The 17,434-nt window shown below is 37.8% G+C and overlaps 1 long non-coding RNA gene and 1 pseudogene across 1 annotated transcript; both read left to right on the top strand.

The window, feature by feature from the left end:
• Nucleotides 1–8,595: 8,595 nt before the first annotated feature.
• On the top strand, nt 8,596–8,693 carry LOC145773090 (U6 spliceosomal RNA; annotated as a pseudogene).
• A 1,868-nt stretch (nt 8,694–10,561) lies between these two features.
• Nucleotides 10,562–15,302, top strand: LOC145772783 (uncharacterized). Its single transcript, XR_014289320.1, has 4 exons — nt 10,562–10,700; nt 13,420–13,604; nt 14,527–14,655; nt 15,165–15,302. It is a non-coding gene; the product is annotated as an uncharacterized LOC145772783 (long non-coding RNA).
• The last annotated feature ends 2,132 nt before the right edge of the window (nt 15,303–17,434 follow it).

The raw sequence follows: 17,434 nt of genomic DNA, 5'->3' as shown, positions 1-17,434 counted from the left end.
CAATTGGAACTGAATCGTGGAAAATTACTGCATAAATCAGTTTCGCTTCTGTTACGTCATAATTATACATAATCAATGAGTGCTTTCGCTTGCGTCATTCCTCAACAGAGGGGTACATAATTTTGAGTAACGTCAGACCATAATTTTGAGAGATTTTGTAGCGTACATGGGAGTTACCGAGTAACGTCGGGACACATGTTAAAGGGCTTTTTGTTATGATATAAAATAAATTCATGCGTAGATAATGATGAAACTTTAGTTTATGCACTAAAAGTAAGATCGTTCGAGGGCCGCAAAAAGTTTGTCCGCGGGCCGCAGTTTGCCGACCCCTGCCCTATAGATTTAACGTCATGTCGTTTACTACATAGACAAAACTGGAAGTAATCCCAGGCACATTTCTGAGTTGTGTAAACGCTATTTGGAACCAATCACGCTGATTACAACCCAAACAAACAGCTATTTAACGTTTACTGGCCTAGTAACAATCAAAATATGATGTGAAGCAAGCCTGAGGATACAAGATGTAGAATATATAACTTGCGTTTTGCATTAATATATTTGTTGATTTCAACAGTCTCAGACTTACTAAGTAAGCTACTAAGTACAAACAGAATGCATACATTGTTTTGCTTAATAAACTAGACAAATAAACAAAACAAACCTATCGATGAACAAACGCAACTCTTTATTATGATTGGCCTACCGAGCAACACTCATCAAGGTTTGAAGGCCATTTATATAATTACAGAATACAAAGTTATGTTCTTCAGTAAAGTAGCTGCTTAGAATTTTATCCTTGCTGCGGAAGAGCGTAATCTTGGCCTTGGAGTCAAGAATGTCATTTATCGAGATGAGGAGCCAAGATTGCAGCTACCACTTTTGATAACTAAATCTTTAACTACTACAGTAGGTGGTAGAAATGGTTTAGAGAAAAAAACTTGACCTTGCTCCAAAACATTACTGAAGGTATTGAGGTTACTCTCAGTCATGCCCGTTTTCCTATTGTTTCAAGCAAATCACCACTTGAAACTAAAGAGGGCAAACAAAAAACAGAAATAGCAACATCCATGCAATGACTGCCTTGCACACTCCATGTAAACATGATGTTCCGACTTCCTTCGAACATCCTCACCGTGCAGAAGTATCAATTTTCATGGTGATTCCACGGCTCTCTTTATGCCATGGCACTCTGAACTTCTTAGCCTTGAGCCCATCAGAAACGGGTTTGAGTGCAATGTTTGCATACTTTAGGAGGAACCCAGGACTTATCTTGATCACCCAGCTTCATGTCAAAGTAATAATAATAATGCTTGTTTTCATATAGCGCTGTATCTATCGCAGAATGTGTTGGTCCTCTGCGTTGCCTCATGCAGCAAAATATATCTGGGTTGTTTGTACAGTAGGGTGTTGCAAATTTTACAACCTATGTTGGAAGTATGATTGTAAGGTGGGAAATCTTCCAAAACCACACCAAAAAATTTTTTATTTAAAAATATTAATATTTAGGGGTCCCACGCTTACCCCAAAAAGTTCATTTTTGGTCGCGAATGGCAACATTTTAAATTGTTGTCAAATCTACATTATAAATGATAGATATGTCATGTTACATATCATTTTTGTCGGAATTGAATGTAGAATGAGCTGCAATAAACAAAAATGAGATTGATAGGATTTTGAAAATTTTTAGGCAACTGATTAAAAGTAGATTTTTTTCTTATTTTGCAGAATAGGTTAGAGGCATTCCATTAATACAACTAATTTTTACAAACGTCCAATACCTCCTAAAATACTTGGTTTAGATCAAAAAGAAAGCCATTTTTGGATTCTGCATCCTCAAAAATGGTGGAATAGACACTTCAACCATTTTTCTACCTTTAGTATAGTGTCCAAAATCAAAAATTAGTTATGCGAATGAAGTGCACCACCTAGTGACGGCCCAAGTCTCTAACTCGGCAACCACTTACCTGATTTTGAAAAGTAAATTTTTGATGGACTTGGGCTACAACATATATTTGAACCATCTTATTCTGCAACCTAGTGGTTGCATTGATTTGTTGTATTATAATGGACTGCCTCGTAAACAACATAAACTAAAAGGCCACTTAGACATAAAAAACAAATTTTGAGTGATTGTTAGCCTACAAGCCCTACATGCAACCACTCTTACTTTCAATTTGAGGATGTGCAAAATTACCGTACCTTCTGAATTTTAATCTTACCAACAAAGCAAAGATCACACTAATCTCAAAATTTGAAGAAAATTAGCGAGCGATTAGCAAAACATAAAACTTTGCATTCAATTCACTTTTTTTAATATTTATTTATGCATATGAACCAGAGGGACCACACGTATGTCCTTCAGACATATTGTCTGACCACTTCAACACTGGAAACCCTTTTAGGGTTCTATTACAAGTCTTTTGTTGGACTGGGCCAAACGACTGGTAGACTGCTTGAATGCTTGGCCCCATATTAAAAGGTCAAGTGCCACATCATATTAACCAGAATTTTGGCCACAATCCATTTGGAAATAAGCAAACTTTTTAGCACTAGAAAATTAGAAATGAAATAAAAACTAACCATGGTAAAAGTTGTAAAAAATTGTAACTTACATTAAACAAATGAAATACACGATCCAATGCAAAGCGAGTCCTAAGAAAGGTGTTAAAAACAAGTTTTATCAAGTGTCTCCAGTCTTCACAGTATTTATGACTTGCTTCTGACGTCATAGTGAGAACATAATTATGCTCTAACTTTATTGTCTGTTGCTTTCATCTCAGCATCTGTCATATTATCGTCGCTGTCTTTCACCTTTCTGTTTTGAATGCATCTGGTCAAATTTCCTATCAACCTTTCAGTTGCCATTTGATTGTCTTTAAAAGACATCCAGTGGCCTGGTGAACCAACTGAAAGGCAAGGAGAGCACTGACTGGTAATGTCAAAGAATGCAGGATTGGTTAAAAGTAGTTTTTCTGTATTAACCGATGCTGTCGCAATGTTAACAGCTTCTGGAGTCATCACTTTACTTTTCGAAAACATGATAATAAATAACATAATTTGTGTGAAGAATATTTTTCCAAGGCTCAATAATTGTGCCCTAGCTATTCACTTTCCTTTAGGACAGTGGTTCCCAACCTTTTTGTTGTCACGGACCCCTTTAGACAAATTATTAATTCTGCGGACCCCTACCTAAATTTTGCCTGAAACTCAATTAACATACTATCGACTATTGTAATAATTATGCTTCTCAATTACTGTACTGTGTCATATTGCATTGCAGCTATGACTCCTGTGGCAAATATCAGGTTAAACCGTTAAACAGTTGCTCAAATAAGAAAATGAATGAATTGTTCAAGAAATGTCACCAGTATTTGAATATTAAGGTGACCCAAAGTGGCATGCCGTAACTTTTTCAATGTAAGCAAATTTAATGAGAGAATGAAAGTAAAAAGATCGTTTTTTTTTCTTCCAAAATTCATCAAGGTAATCATGGACTCGTAATGTTTTCTCACGGACATACAGGGGTCCGCAGACGACAGGTTGGGAACCACTGCTTTAGGAATTGATAACTGTGATCTTTTAACTATAATGCTTGACTGCTGGTTGCTCATATCTAATAATCTTTGAATAGCCGACTTTCAATGTCATTGTTGTTGCACTTTTATAACCTAAAATTGTGGCATGTGTCAATAATTTTTTTTTTAAACATTTAAAAGTGAATGTTATTTTTACATCAGTTTATTCCTCATAAAATTCTGATTGCAGCAATATGTTGCATACCCTATTAAATCCAAAAAATACGTATTTAACTAAAATATCCAGATTTCACTAGTTGCGAGCCCCCCAGAATTTCGAGATGAGCGTGGGACCCCTAAACTTTAATATTTTTTTGAAAAAATTTTTTTACTTCATATTTTGGCCATTTCCCACCTCCCATTTATATTTCCAAAGTTAAAATCAAAATTTTTTTTAAAAATGCAACACCCTATTGTACAGCATCCTACTTGTCAAAGGCATATTTTATTAGCCTATATGCCATTTATTTAGCCTATAGACCAGAAAAAAATTCTTGCAGCAAAGACTTGGCCTTAGCAAAGGCTTGGAATAAAACTTTATTTGTACAAGTATTGTAGAACCCTGTGTTGTACGTAGCAAGCGATTTCACCTATTGAAATCTCTCGCCAAACCCGAACAGCTAAGATAAGACGATGCGGCTTTCTTAGGCAATAGACCTTTTCCGAGCTGATATCAGTCAAGCGTGACCGGGTAAACACAGTCCTCTGAGATGGCGCAGTCAGAACTGATTTTGCTTGAAACTTGTTGCATTTTTGCGCGTATTGTAAGTTGTAACCACATTGCAACGTTTTCTAAGTAGTTTTTATCTGGACAAACATGTGTTTTAATGTTTATGAAACCTATAATCTTGCATTCGTTTGTAACAGGCCCAGGGTAAGTTATGATCATGTGGAAACTTGAGTACCGGTGGGCTACAAAGTCAGAAGTTCAGATTATGTTGAGATTTAGTTCAAATTATGTTAATTAACTACCGAACCGGTAGCCTGCAAGGCTAAATTGTGTATTTTCCTTTGTAAATAAAAAAAAGTAAGGCTGTAAGATACACTGCCAACTTTCCCGATTTGCCTACAGTGCCACGATTTTAAATGCAACATCAAACTCTTTCTGATAAAGCACTGACAATATTATGCACTACCAAAGTATCTCTGAAGAATACACAGATACTAGAAAAAGAAACAGTTGAACAATGTGACAGTAATCTGTGGTTTAAAAGCAGATGTTCTTGATTAACTTCTTCTATTTTTCGAAAAGTTTGAGCAAGGAAAGCTGCACCTTCAGCCTCATTTTTCAAATCCATTTTTTCTGCTAATAAATGTTATGCCAAACCACTAGTAGCCTACATGGTCGAAGTAATGAGAAAGCTGCATGTGCACTTTATGTTGCCAAAATGACCAAGGAAATGGGCCATACCTTACAAGTATATGACTGTGGCCTAATAATAAATCCTGGCTGTTCACACCTGGGAGCTTCTCCAGATGGGAAGGTGATAGATTTTTCTGAGCAGGAAAGCCCATTTCGCATTTTCGAAATAAAGTGCCCATACAAATATAGACACCATAGCTTCAGACATAGGCGTAGCCAGGGGGGCGAAAGTGGCAATGGCCCCCACCCCAAAATTTTTAAATTATGGATTCCGAAGTTGAACCTTTTGTTGAAAATATAATATAATTTGTATAAATTTATATCATTTTGCAAGACATCTGGCTATTAACACCCCCCAGGACTTGTTTTAGAAATTATTTTAGACACACAGAAAGGCACCAATAAACTTTGCAAATCGTAAATCGCGCAAAGTTTACGCGATTTACGCTTCTTTTAACTAATCTGTGGAAGCAATTTCAGTTGGTTTTTCTGGAGCTGAGTTTTTTGTGTTCTCTAATTTTAGCCGCAGTTTTTGCCCGTTCGTGTGTAACAGCTACCTTTAATAAGTTAATAGCTGTTTATCTGCTAATAAATTTCATATAAATATTACCCTGAAAGTGTTTCCAGAAAGCGCTATAATCCATTATTTGAGTGTAATTTTTCAAAAATTTTCCGGGGGAGCATGCCCCCGGACCCTCCTACAATATGCGTGCTTTCAGCACGCTCTAACCCCCCACCAGCTTTATTGCTTCCCTTGCTGAAACCACCAGGATACGCCACTGCACATCAGGTGGCGATGTCTTAAATCAAACACTTTGTCGTTCTCTTCAATTCATCAAATATTTGCCCCCCCCCCCCCAATTTTTTCCTGGCTACGCCACTGGCGTCAGAGCAGCAACGTCTTACCCTGACTTTTGCTTAGAACAGAACCAGGCAAAGTGCCACAAATTGAAAATCTCTCAACACTATCATTTCCAAATTCAAGGACAAATGGCTATATCTGGAATGACTTGGTGGTGATCTTATTGTGTCAACGTCCAAGTCACTGTTTGTACAGAGAATTCCATTTGATGATGATTTTTGGAATTGTATGTTACCTAAACTAAACAATTTTTACTTCGCCCATGCTTTAAACTATTTATGCACTACAGAGGGAACTCAACAAATCATTTCGCTCTTTGAAGTCTGCACATTTTTACATCTAAATTCTAAAGCCACTTTATTTAGTGCAGACAAACAGACGGTTCATATTCAGCTGAGGTGATCACAGGTCACTGCATGAACATGATGAAATTAACAAAACATGCTTACAAGCGATGTCTAATCTTTTTCTGGCGAAAGTATTGGCCTTTGAAATTGAAAAACATGCAACAAACAGCCCAAATTTGATTAACTATTCCAAGCATGTTAACTGGTATCTTTCTGTCAAAAAAATGAAACGAACTGACGAAAGGTTTCATAAACATTAAAACACATGTTTGTCTAGTTAAAAACTACTTAGAAAACGTTGCAATGTCGTTACAACTTACAATACGCACAAAAATGCAACAAGTTTCAAGCGAAATCAGTTCTGACTGCGCCATCTCAGAGGACTGTGTTTACCCGGTCACGCCTGACTGATATCAGCTCGGAAAAGGTCTATTGGGTCGCTAATCTTCTCGTCTGCAGGTGCCAAGCGAAATGCTCTCAAATGATTTCTATTAAAATATCCAACGTCTCCACTCAAATAGACAATGCACTTCCAATAGACAAATTCGAGACAAACAACGTATCAAATTATGATTGAAAGATAGTTAAAAAGAAATATAAAGAGATTTCGAATAGTTGTGGCAAACACCTACAACGAGCTTAAATCTGAAAGATAGTACAAATCTATTACTGTTTATATTCATGCCATAAATGAAACTGCACTAAAAGTACGAATACACGCTATGCTCACATCAAGCTACTAAACTGGTCAAAGTAAATTGGACAATGGATGGACAGCGTTCGACTGGACAATTGTGCGCTTCGAAAGCAATGACCCATATCTGTACTAAATACATAGAAGTTACGTTGAACAACAAAAATACAAACATCATAACGAGAGAGAAAGTCGCTGTCCCATGACTCCAAGTGATTCGTATCTAGAGTTTTAAACGCCGCGGCGCCGTCACTCTGGCGACAAATGTAGACCTAAACATGACGTTGTCAGAACGAATATTTACGCAATATCTACTTAACATTAAAATCAGAGAGAAAGCATTACAACCGGCCCGAAACGACGATGTGTTTGTAACAAGTATCCATTTCAGTAGGCCTACCTTTTCAATATAAAGCTGCATTCATAAACACATGACTTTCGGGATATTTTTCTTGTGATGTAGGCCTACTGATTCACAACTGTTATCATTGAGTATTTATGTCTCCCTTACGTTAAACACAGTTCATTTCAACCTTTGCTTGCGTTTTGAACTTTCGTGCAATATGAACCAATTGAACTAGACAAGTGCAATTATGACATCATAATGGTAAACAGGGCTGAAAATAAGTAATTTGCTAATTGAAAGCTTTGGAGAAACGATTTCAAAAATAGTTTCATTGTCGAATATCTCGAAAACTAGAGACAACTTGAAAAAACCAAGTGCATTTTCGGAATGAGGGGCCCTGAAATACTCTAAAATGACTCTCATCTTTTGTGCCAAAATTTTTTTGTTGGTCTATGTCAGAGGTCACCAACCTTTTTTACATGCGGGCCACTTTGGCACTAAGGAGAGCTGTGGCGGGCCGCACTAATAGAATTTTAGGTAGGTTGACTCTTATGCTAAAAAAGAACGCATTTCCTACCCAGTATCCAGCGTTACATGTTGTTCATATTTATGTTAGAATACCGCAGCAACAAAATTAATCGAACAACGCTACTGCTAGGCCAAGCTTCTTTTACAACACTTTTGACTTTTTTAACAATGCCTGATAAACGAGGTCACTTGTTTTGCGCATTTATAGCGAGGCCAGCGGTTTCATCAGAATATTCATAGCCCAGCAAGAGTGGTGTTGTCACTTCGCTTCACTAAAGATATCTTGCCATCAACAGTTTCAGTAAACAAGAAAATGCTTGACACATCACAATACAGGCAACAATAGTGACCTGCTAATATATCAGCGAAAAATAGGCTCCAATAACAGGGAAAAAGAAACTAGGCACCATGAAACAAACGCTTGTGGAAATCACCGAAAATCGCAATTCATGAACAGTCTTCTTTCTAAAAAAGCAATGAGTTGGTTGTTCATCCTTTTTGTGAGAGTCTATAAAACCGTCTTTCTTTTATTATAGACAACTGTCACTTGCGATGCTCATCAGCGTGGCAAGAATTTGTTGATTAACAACATTTTGCAGTACTTGCTTCGGCAGTAAGGTAAAGGTAAAGGTGGTCCCATACTTGATTCAAGTGTCGGGTATGAGAAGATAAAGGTTCTCATTGTACTAAGCCTTCGGCACTAAGGAGAGTAGGGTGGCCAGTTCCTTTCTCTTGGCCGCCTTTACTTCAGCAACTACGCCCACCCAATTTATTACAACCTGGGTAGAGGTGAGCGGTGTTTTTCAACAACCAGCATAAGCAGGTAGTCGAACCAGGATTGCATGATTGGAAAGCCAACGCCTTATCCGTTACGCCATCCCACCGCTTCGGCAGTACATATACTAAAATTGGAACGATACAGAGAAGATTAGCATGGTCTCTGCGCAAGGATGACACGTAAAATCGTTCCATATTTCTTAAAAAAAAAACAGTTTGCAGTAGGCTACTACCCAGTAAACATTTTTCCTTGGCCCAACGTAGGCTGACGGTTGTTCGGGTTGGCTGAGGGTAGTGTAGTTTTGCCAACTTTGCCAACTTTTGAAACATTTTAATTGAAGATACCTTCGAAGAATTGTTTAAATTTGCTTCATCGTATTCCTTTTACAATTGTAATGGGACAATGAAAATGCAAAAAAACTTAGAATTAGAAAGTCGGTTTTTCCAATGTTGGTGTGCAGTTGTACAGAACGTTGGGCCAACGTCATTATTTGCGGGCGAACTACGGTAACCCCTCAATTTTTTTACGTTATTGCTATAAGTAAAAAAAAAATTTGAAATGTTTTTCTAAATCATGCATCACTATGAGGATCACTAATTCTGAAAAAAAAACACTAATTTGCAAATTTAGCTGCAGTTTTTCAAGTTTGTTAGCAGCAGCTAGTTTTTTTAGTGTTCTACTATGGCTCTATATAACTATACTCTGCCTTCTTAAAATTGATCAGGGCTGTAGTTTCATCTCGCAATTTTTACGTGCTCCGTTCATTTTTGTTTTCGAAGTTTTCATTTTATTTTCGAAAAAAATTATGACAACACTGAGCTGAATAATTGGACACAGTTTCCCGTACCATGTGTTTCAGGCAAGCACTTTAAAAAAACCATAAACATCTTATAACAACCAGACAGCGCATCTCGATTGAAGAAATTAAAAAAAGGCATTCGCCATTGTTACTGTCTCAAATTTGCGTGAAAGCTGCGCTGTTACAGCCAAGCCATACAACAAAATCTGTCATTTTTACACTGATTCAACGTCTACAGACGTTTGTTAAGACAGAATTTTTGTTAAGCGTTTTACGAACCAATTTAGCTTGTATTTGCTTGCAAGTTTTCTTACCAATGCGGTAAAACCTAATTTTTAAATAACATTTGTACACAGTTTTGACTAGTGTAAAAATATGATTATTGGTAACGGTGCATTCAAACACATGATCCGAGAGATTGGTAAATATCTTGGAATAATATTTACTCCTTTTATCATCTGAATTGTATTTTCTTCGTTTTCTACATCCATATGCACAGCACACCATATTTAAAGCATTGACAAACGCGAGTAATTGGTACATTGTAAAAAATGGCGGACATCTGAACGTGCTTTTTCAAAATTCGCTAAAAAGAGATCACGATGCGCATGCGCAGTCAGAAACTACAATTGTCTGTGACGTGATTCGTAAAAAACGCGCGAAAACCCAAATGGAGTTGGACGCCATTTGCATTTGCAGTTTTGTCTTGTTCGCTTGCAGAATCAATGGAAGTTTATTTGTCAAGTTTTCTTCCGTATTTGAGTTCATAGCAAAGTAGTCACTTGCCTAATGTCCCTACCATGTTTAAATGCCCCAGTTGAATGACTTTTTAGTACGGATAGCTTGAAGAACATTAAAACTGACTACAGGAACAGTTTAAAGTCAGAAAGTTTAGTTGGTTTGCTACACACCCAAGGTATGAAGTCAGCTGAGAAACTGGGATTAAGGGATCGAGCTAAATTGTTGCAGTTGGCAAGGGCTCATGAAGAGTTCAGCTACAGATGCTGAAGCACATGAACTAATCAACTAATTACTAGTCGAATTAGCTCTCATGAATAAGTCGATAGTCGTGCACAGTTTATGTCATTTTTAGCATGTGATAAGCATTGGGAAATCTTCACTGTATCCCTGTAATGTTAAACATCACTGTAATTTAACATACCGTACTGCTTTTTGCTGTGAGACTTTGCCCACTAATACAACAAAGTTATTTAGAATGGTTTTTGCTAGTGTTGTTGTTTAAACCGCTTAACTCTTGCTTTTTGTTTCAGAACGTGAAACTGTTTGAATGTAATAATGATTTAGGGAACTTTGATGTAATCTAGGAATTTTTAGATGTAGCTTTGGGGACTTTCAGGTTTTCATTTATGAGAGCACTGCCCAAATGAATGATCATCATGAAACTCAGGTAAGGTTTATTTCAGTTGACTCTAATCTATTCTTCAGGGTAAATTATTTAATACTTTTTACGGCAATTACGTGACCTGTTTATTGGTTTTGAAGTAACATTTTTAGAAGTAGCCTACTCGATTTTTTCAAAAAGTGGGGTATCTTCACTTTCAAGTGGCATAAAAATGACTATTATGTCAACGAGAAGTTTTTTATCAGGATTCGAATGTTGCTACTATCACCGCATTATGTATATACCACAAGTTTTTTGCAGATTGTTTTATGAAGTAGATTGCGCAGCATCGGATGCAACCTAATTAGTACCACCATGAACAATTCGTACCGTCAGTTCGTACCTTGAAAAGATCGAAAAAAAAATTAAAAAAAGCCGAAGTCGCTGATCACAGTTTCTGCAAATATTTTAAAATTTTTCCGCAAACAAACAAAAACTCTTAGGATCATTTAAAGAAATTTTTAAATGTTTGCGGAAACTTTGATCAACCCTAATCCCGAACCCTTTTAAAATGTTTGCGGAAACTCTAATCAAGCTTAACCCTTTTAAAACGGTAGGCCTACCTCTAAATACCCATTGTCAGGCATAGTAGGCTTTTTGGGGGTTTGTGGAGCATTTTCAGGGGTTGTCAGGTATTGTGGAGTAGGCTAACTACTTTCAGGCATTGTTGGGAATTTCCAGGCATTGTCGATCATTATCAGTGGTTGACGGGTTTGTTAGGCATTATAGCATTTTCAGGGGTTGTCAGGCATTGTAGAGTAGCTACTTTCAGGCATTGTCGGTAATTTCAAGGCATTGTCTAGGATTTGTCTAATGCCTGACAATGGATATTTAGAGGTACCCCTTTTTAAATGTTTGCGGAAACTGCGAGTGCGATCGGCGACTTCAGCAAGCTCTTAGGATCATTACCAGAAATTTTAAAATGTTTGCGGAAACTGTGGAAAAATGGAAACTGCGATCAGCAACTTCGGCTTTGTTCTATTTTTTTTTCACTCGATCTTTTCAGTTTGTTTGTTTGCGGAAACACCCTAAACCTTAACCCTTTTAAAATGTTTGCGGAAACTGCGTTCAGCGACTTCGGCAAACTCTTAGAATCATTACCGGAAACTTTAAAATGTTTGCATTACCGGAAATTTTAAAATGTTTGCATTACCGGAAATTTTAAAATGTTTGCGGAAAAACGGAAACTGCGATCAGCAATGTTCTATTTTTTTCTCTCGATCTTTTCAGTTTGTTTGTTTGCGGATACCGATGCCTAGCTAATCGATATCTAATCCTTTTAAAATGTTTGCGGAAACTACAATCAGCGACTGCTTTTTTAATTTTTTCTCTTGATCTTTTCAAGGTAACTGAGGGTACGAATTGTTCATTAGGGTGGAGTGAAAAATAAAAAAAATTGAATTTCAAAAAGTGGTCTTGATATATGGCCCCAAATATCAAATGAAATACTTCTATCATAATTTTGGGTTCTTGCACCCTCTAGTGGCCGTGCAATTTCACCAAACGAGCTGAAAATAGCTAATTTTGCCATATCTTGATAACTGCTTATACTAGAAAGTTAGTTTTTGGCTTAAATGCTGCAGAAGTAACATGTTTCTATCTTATTTCCAAAGAACTTTCTCTTAAAAATGTACAGAAAAAAGTTACAAGCAAATTACTGATTTTTTAAAGTAAAATTAAGCACTGATGCAGTGGGTGCGATGTCAAAAGTGTATAATGATTGATCTTATTACTGTGAAACATACCCCATCAAGTAGAACTACTTTTAAAAACTTACTCAAACAAATGAAGTCCTCTTCTAGTATAAATACACTTGATCTTAGCAATCAAAGAATCAATAAAACAGTCTAGTTTCAAAGTGGACTTCGAGTAACCCACTATTTTTATGGCTGATTCACACTGTCACAGTTCGGCTTCAATGAGGCAGAATATAGTTTTGTTTTAGAATTTCTTAAATAAACTGAATTCATTGTGTGCATATTTAATTTGTATTTCAAATGTCATATTGGAGTCAAAACGCTTAGTGTGAATCAGTCCTTCACATTCTTACAGACATGCTGTTGTATGGTTTGTATCACACAACTCCATATTGAAAACACAAAAATTTCAAAGCTGGTTTCAGCATCACACAGTATTAGTCTGCACAAACATTAAAATCGTGTTTGGTATTGAAGAATTTCGTCAGCTTTCGGGACTTTAGTTTTTGTCTGATAGTGATGAGGCCATCTCTACGTTTTAATCCAAATACATGAGCAGATGCTTGATATCTTTGAGGTTTAAGTTGACAACTTGGTGAAAATATTTAGCCTTGATGTTAATAACTGGAATTTGGAACAATCTGATGTTGGTATCAATGTTACTGTTTGGAGGTTTGGGTTCATTTACATACCCACCTTCAAAGTTGTCAATTGGAATGTGGTATTGTGCGTTTGATTTACGCATATCTGTGATCTTGTTTATTGCAAGTCTTCAGAGGTTACACTGCAGTTGGTTGGATAATTCAGCTAAAAACAAAAACGGAAATAATTGTAACGAACACTTCATAGGTGTCATGAAAACAGGGTGGACATATTTTGTTAAAATAAAGCCCACCCGGCCCACCCTATTTCGACACCTATGTACGCTGGTAGCCTGGTACGCACCGCGACTGTTTGATGGGACTGCTTTCTATGCTGTTTTAACGATCTCGGCTTATGCATTTCAACATCCATCTGTTCTATTGCAGTTCAAACAACTGTGTCGTATCTAGGAGGAAAAAGCCTATACGACACGGTTAATCGATTGATGCCTCAGGTGATGTTAAACGAAGTCGCAAGTTACGTCTCGCGGACCGGGAAGGGGAAAATACATTAAGTGGAGAGAAAAAGTTTTCTTTTGATTCCATGCAAAACTTAAAGAACATGGTCGTAGGTAAGTGTTTGTTTAAGTTTTGTATTCACCTCTTGTTGGTATGATATCGTCTCCAGAAAGAATACTTACTGTTCATGATTAATTTTCAATGAAATAACAACCTTGGATATATCATAAGTTTTGCAGCATCTGAAGTTTACCTTTTTCGTAATCTTTTTTGTCAATTTGCTGTTTACTATCCCTGATTAATGCCTCAGTCTAGATCTAGTTGAAAAACACCTGCTGTTTACTCGTGTGCAGTAAAAAAGATGAGATTAGAAAGTTGATCTGGCCGATTTCGCAGGGAAGGGTGGCCTTCTCTGCGAAAAGGTCAGGAAGGCCGACCTTCCTGGGTTCGGCGGCTATGCTTATGGTGATGTCCTCGCTTTTATTTTTATTACAGCTCTCCTGATGATCGTGCCACGCACGTGAAACAGACTGTAGACTCTGTAGAGCAACGTTCTTAACCTTTTCTGACCCGTTACCCCACTTTAAGCAATTAAGCATGTTGGGCATCTTAAATCTATTATTTGTCTATTAAATCCCATAACCTTGTCCATTTGCCCTGCAAGCAGTTCAAGGCGTTTATGTCAGAGAAAAAGTCGCACAAATAAGCAACCTTCGACAAGAACACGTTGTTCTGCATCTTCTCGTGAAGACTTCCAAACAGCAGCATAAAATTAATTCCATTCGTACCAATTTTATTAGTCTTTGGCAATCAATTGAATGGAATAGCCAAAGCCAAACCCAACAATGATTTAAGTTTGATTAAAAATTGGTAATAATTTGCACTGTCCTGCTCATTGCCCTCTGGAAGACCTCAAACTTCCCCAGATTGAGTAATTACCCACAGGTTAAGAGCCGCTGGCCACTGCTGTAGATGATTGTGTAAAAATAAAAATCGATGTAACATTATTTGTTTACAAAACTGCTTTACTTATAGATGTTGTCCAGAGCAATACGAAATCATGCACTCTACAAGAAATCAACCACAAACTGGGCGACTGGTTTAAGACGTGGGAAGACCGCGATAGGGGCCGGCTTAAACGTCTTGCTACAAAAAGTACTGCGGGTATGTTCATTTGTTCTCTCCGTCACTGACAAATCGTTACTATTCTCTCAATAAGGGCAATAAAAGCATTTTTATTTACTTAACCAGCGATTAGTTTATTGCTGGAGCAGAACTTCAAGAAATATACACACATTTTAAGACTTGACTTAGAAGATCTATCAAACGATAACAATAATAATTTGCACTGGTTAGAGAAGGCAAACCGCATTAACACGATTAACGAATGTGCATTAATGTTAGAGGTTGATAGAACATAACGGTATACCCATTCCCCACCCCATCGTATAGGCTACGAATTACAGAATTAAAACATACTGAGGAATGTTAGGATGTATTAAAAAAATGCTTGTTATTGTAACATAACCGGGTGTTGCATACCCATATCCATGGGATATGTAGCAATTAGAGTCTGTTCTTTCACGGTGCTGTAAACACGACCTAATTTGCACTGTACAGTATCTTTTCTTTCATCCCTGCTTTCTTTACAAATGTTGCATATTGTTTTATAGGTACTTGCGTTTGAGCCGCCACAGATCACGTTGTTACATCCAGGCGCAGTCTTCTGATGAGGCATGAAGTACCTCAGTCCCACTGTGTTTTTAGACTTTTATGCATGTCTTGTCGAAGCTGTGAATTGTGCATGGGTGGTGCATTTTACCATTCGAATAAATGTATTTTTCAACAACTTTACGTTTGTTTACATCATTGACTTAAATTTGCTCAGTATAAGAAGATGGTCATCGTATTGGCATATGGATCATCAGGACAGTGTCAACTTGAAGTTGCAGGTTAAGTTTAACCAACGTTGCTCAACTACAACGATTAGTGCAAAATATGTATGGCCAACTGCGACGAAAAGTGCAAAGTGCGTTTGGCCAGCGTAGGTACCAACGATGAACTACGTTGGCAGTAGAGTTGGGATTACGTAGGGCCAAAGATTTTAAAATAAGTCGGCTCAACTGCGACGAATGGTGCAAAATACGTTGGGCCATCGTAGGGTACCAACGATGAACTACGTTGGGTGCAGAGTTGGGATAACGTTGGTCCAAACATTTTAAAGAAGTTGTCCCAGCTGCGATGAATGGTGCAAAATACGTTGGGCCATCGTAGGGTACCAACGATGAACTACGTTGGGTGCAGAGTTGGGATAACGTTGGTCCAAACATTTTAAAGAAGTTGTCCCAACTGCGATGAATGGTGCAAAATACGTTGGGCCATCGTAGGGTACCAACGATGAACTACGTTGGGTGCAGAGTTGGGATAACGTTGGCCCAAACATTTTGAAGAAGTTGTCCCAACTGCGACGAATGGTGCAAGATACGTTGGGTCAACTTCGGCCACAACGTAGTGCCAACGGAGGAGCATTATTTTACCAACTGTCACACTACGTTGGGCCGAAGTACAATGTTTGCTGGGTAAGCTAGATATTTTCATAACACAATCAAAAAAAGTCTTTAAATGTATATATAATATTTTGCCAATTTATTACAAATTGAGTTGGCACACCTACCTATTTTGCCAACAAAAACTTGTATAAAGAGAGCACTGCTCGTGAATCACAATAACAGTGAAACGCACACTAGTGCTTACTTGACATTTGCCAACTTAAAATAAGCAACCCTATGCTCACAGACATTTTCGAAATTCGAAAACAGACGTTTTAATCAACCACTGGGACAGTGTGGCTGGACATCACATTGGAATAACTTTAAGCAACCCCCACCTAGAACTACAATCTGATTGGTCGGTCGGTGGAATGGCATGCAAAGCGAAAATATACTTCCCGGAAAGTATTTTTGCCTTCGTGCTCTTTAACTCCTCAAGAAAACTATGTTTGGTTATACTTGTACGCTGATACCTTCCGCGGGCCGCAGCGATACAGCGTGGCGGGCCGCATGCGGCCCGCGGGCCGCCAGTTGGTGACCCCTGGTCTATGTTATAGATTCACTGACCGCGAAAAGGCTGTAAAATCAACTAAAATGACACTAAAAGCATGCACTATTAGTGACTCTCAGACTTGGAGTAGGGTGAAGATGTTCCACGTGGAAGTTAACAGGGGAAGTGACGTCAAAATCACGTGGTCAAATTTTGAGAAATCCTCTCTTCAGATACTGCTAAACCACTTCGAAATTTACTAATTTTTCAGAAAAATTCAGAATTTCTCCTTGGGTGAACCAGGGTCAAAGGTCAAAACCCAACAAAAATTTTTGGTTTACAAATATCAGTGAGCAAAATGGAACATTATTCCAAACTGACAAAAATTTTAAAGAACATCAAGGAAAATGATCCATCCTACTGTGCAGCGGTGTATGGCCTTCAGCATACACCCGACCCGTTTTCTTGGTGATCTTTTAAACTACTCGGCTTAGGTCTCAAGTATATCTTACTATCTACAGTAGAAAACCGCAAGGACTTAAACTATGAGGACCAAAAGAAAAAAGGCCAAACAAATGCCAATCGGAAAACTAAAAAAAAACAAGCGTCCAAACAAAAATAGTCCGGCCAGACACTTTTTAAAAACCTGAATTTCTGAAATTTAGCCTAAAAAAGACCAATCTGGCAACTCTGTCTCGAGATCGTAATTTTGTTTTGCATGCAATTTTAAATCTGCATGCCTTGGTTCCATTTGCGCCACGCAGGGCCGGATTTAGCTGATGGGGGGCCCGGGGCACTTTTAGATCGGGGGACCCCCCAGCAAAAAAAGTTTCTCGCCTACGGCGCGAAAATCCACCTCTGTGTCTACAGTAGCATCAATCCAGCACTGCACAGCATTTTGCAG

The sequence above is a fragment of the Aplidium turbinatum genome, chromosome 6, assembly GCF_918807975.1.
Source record: "Aplidium turbinatum chromosome 6, kaAplTurb1.1, whole genome shotgun sequence".
Classification (NCBI taxonomy): Eukaryota; Metazoa; Chordata; class Ascidiacea; order Aplousobranchia; family Polyclinidae; genus Aplidium; species Aplidium turbinatum.
The sequence above is the reverse complement of the archived record's forward strand: the minus strand, read 5'-3'. Positions and strand labels throughout refer to the sequence as shown.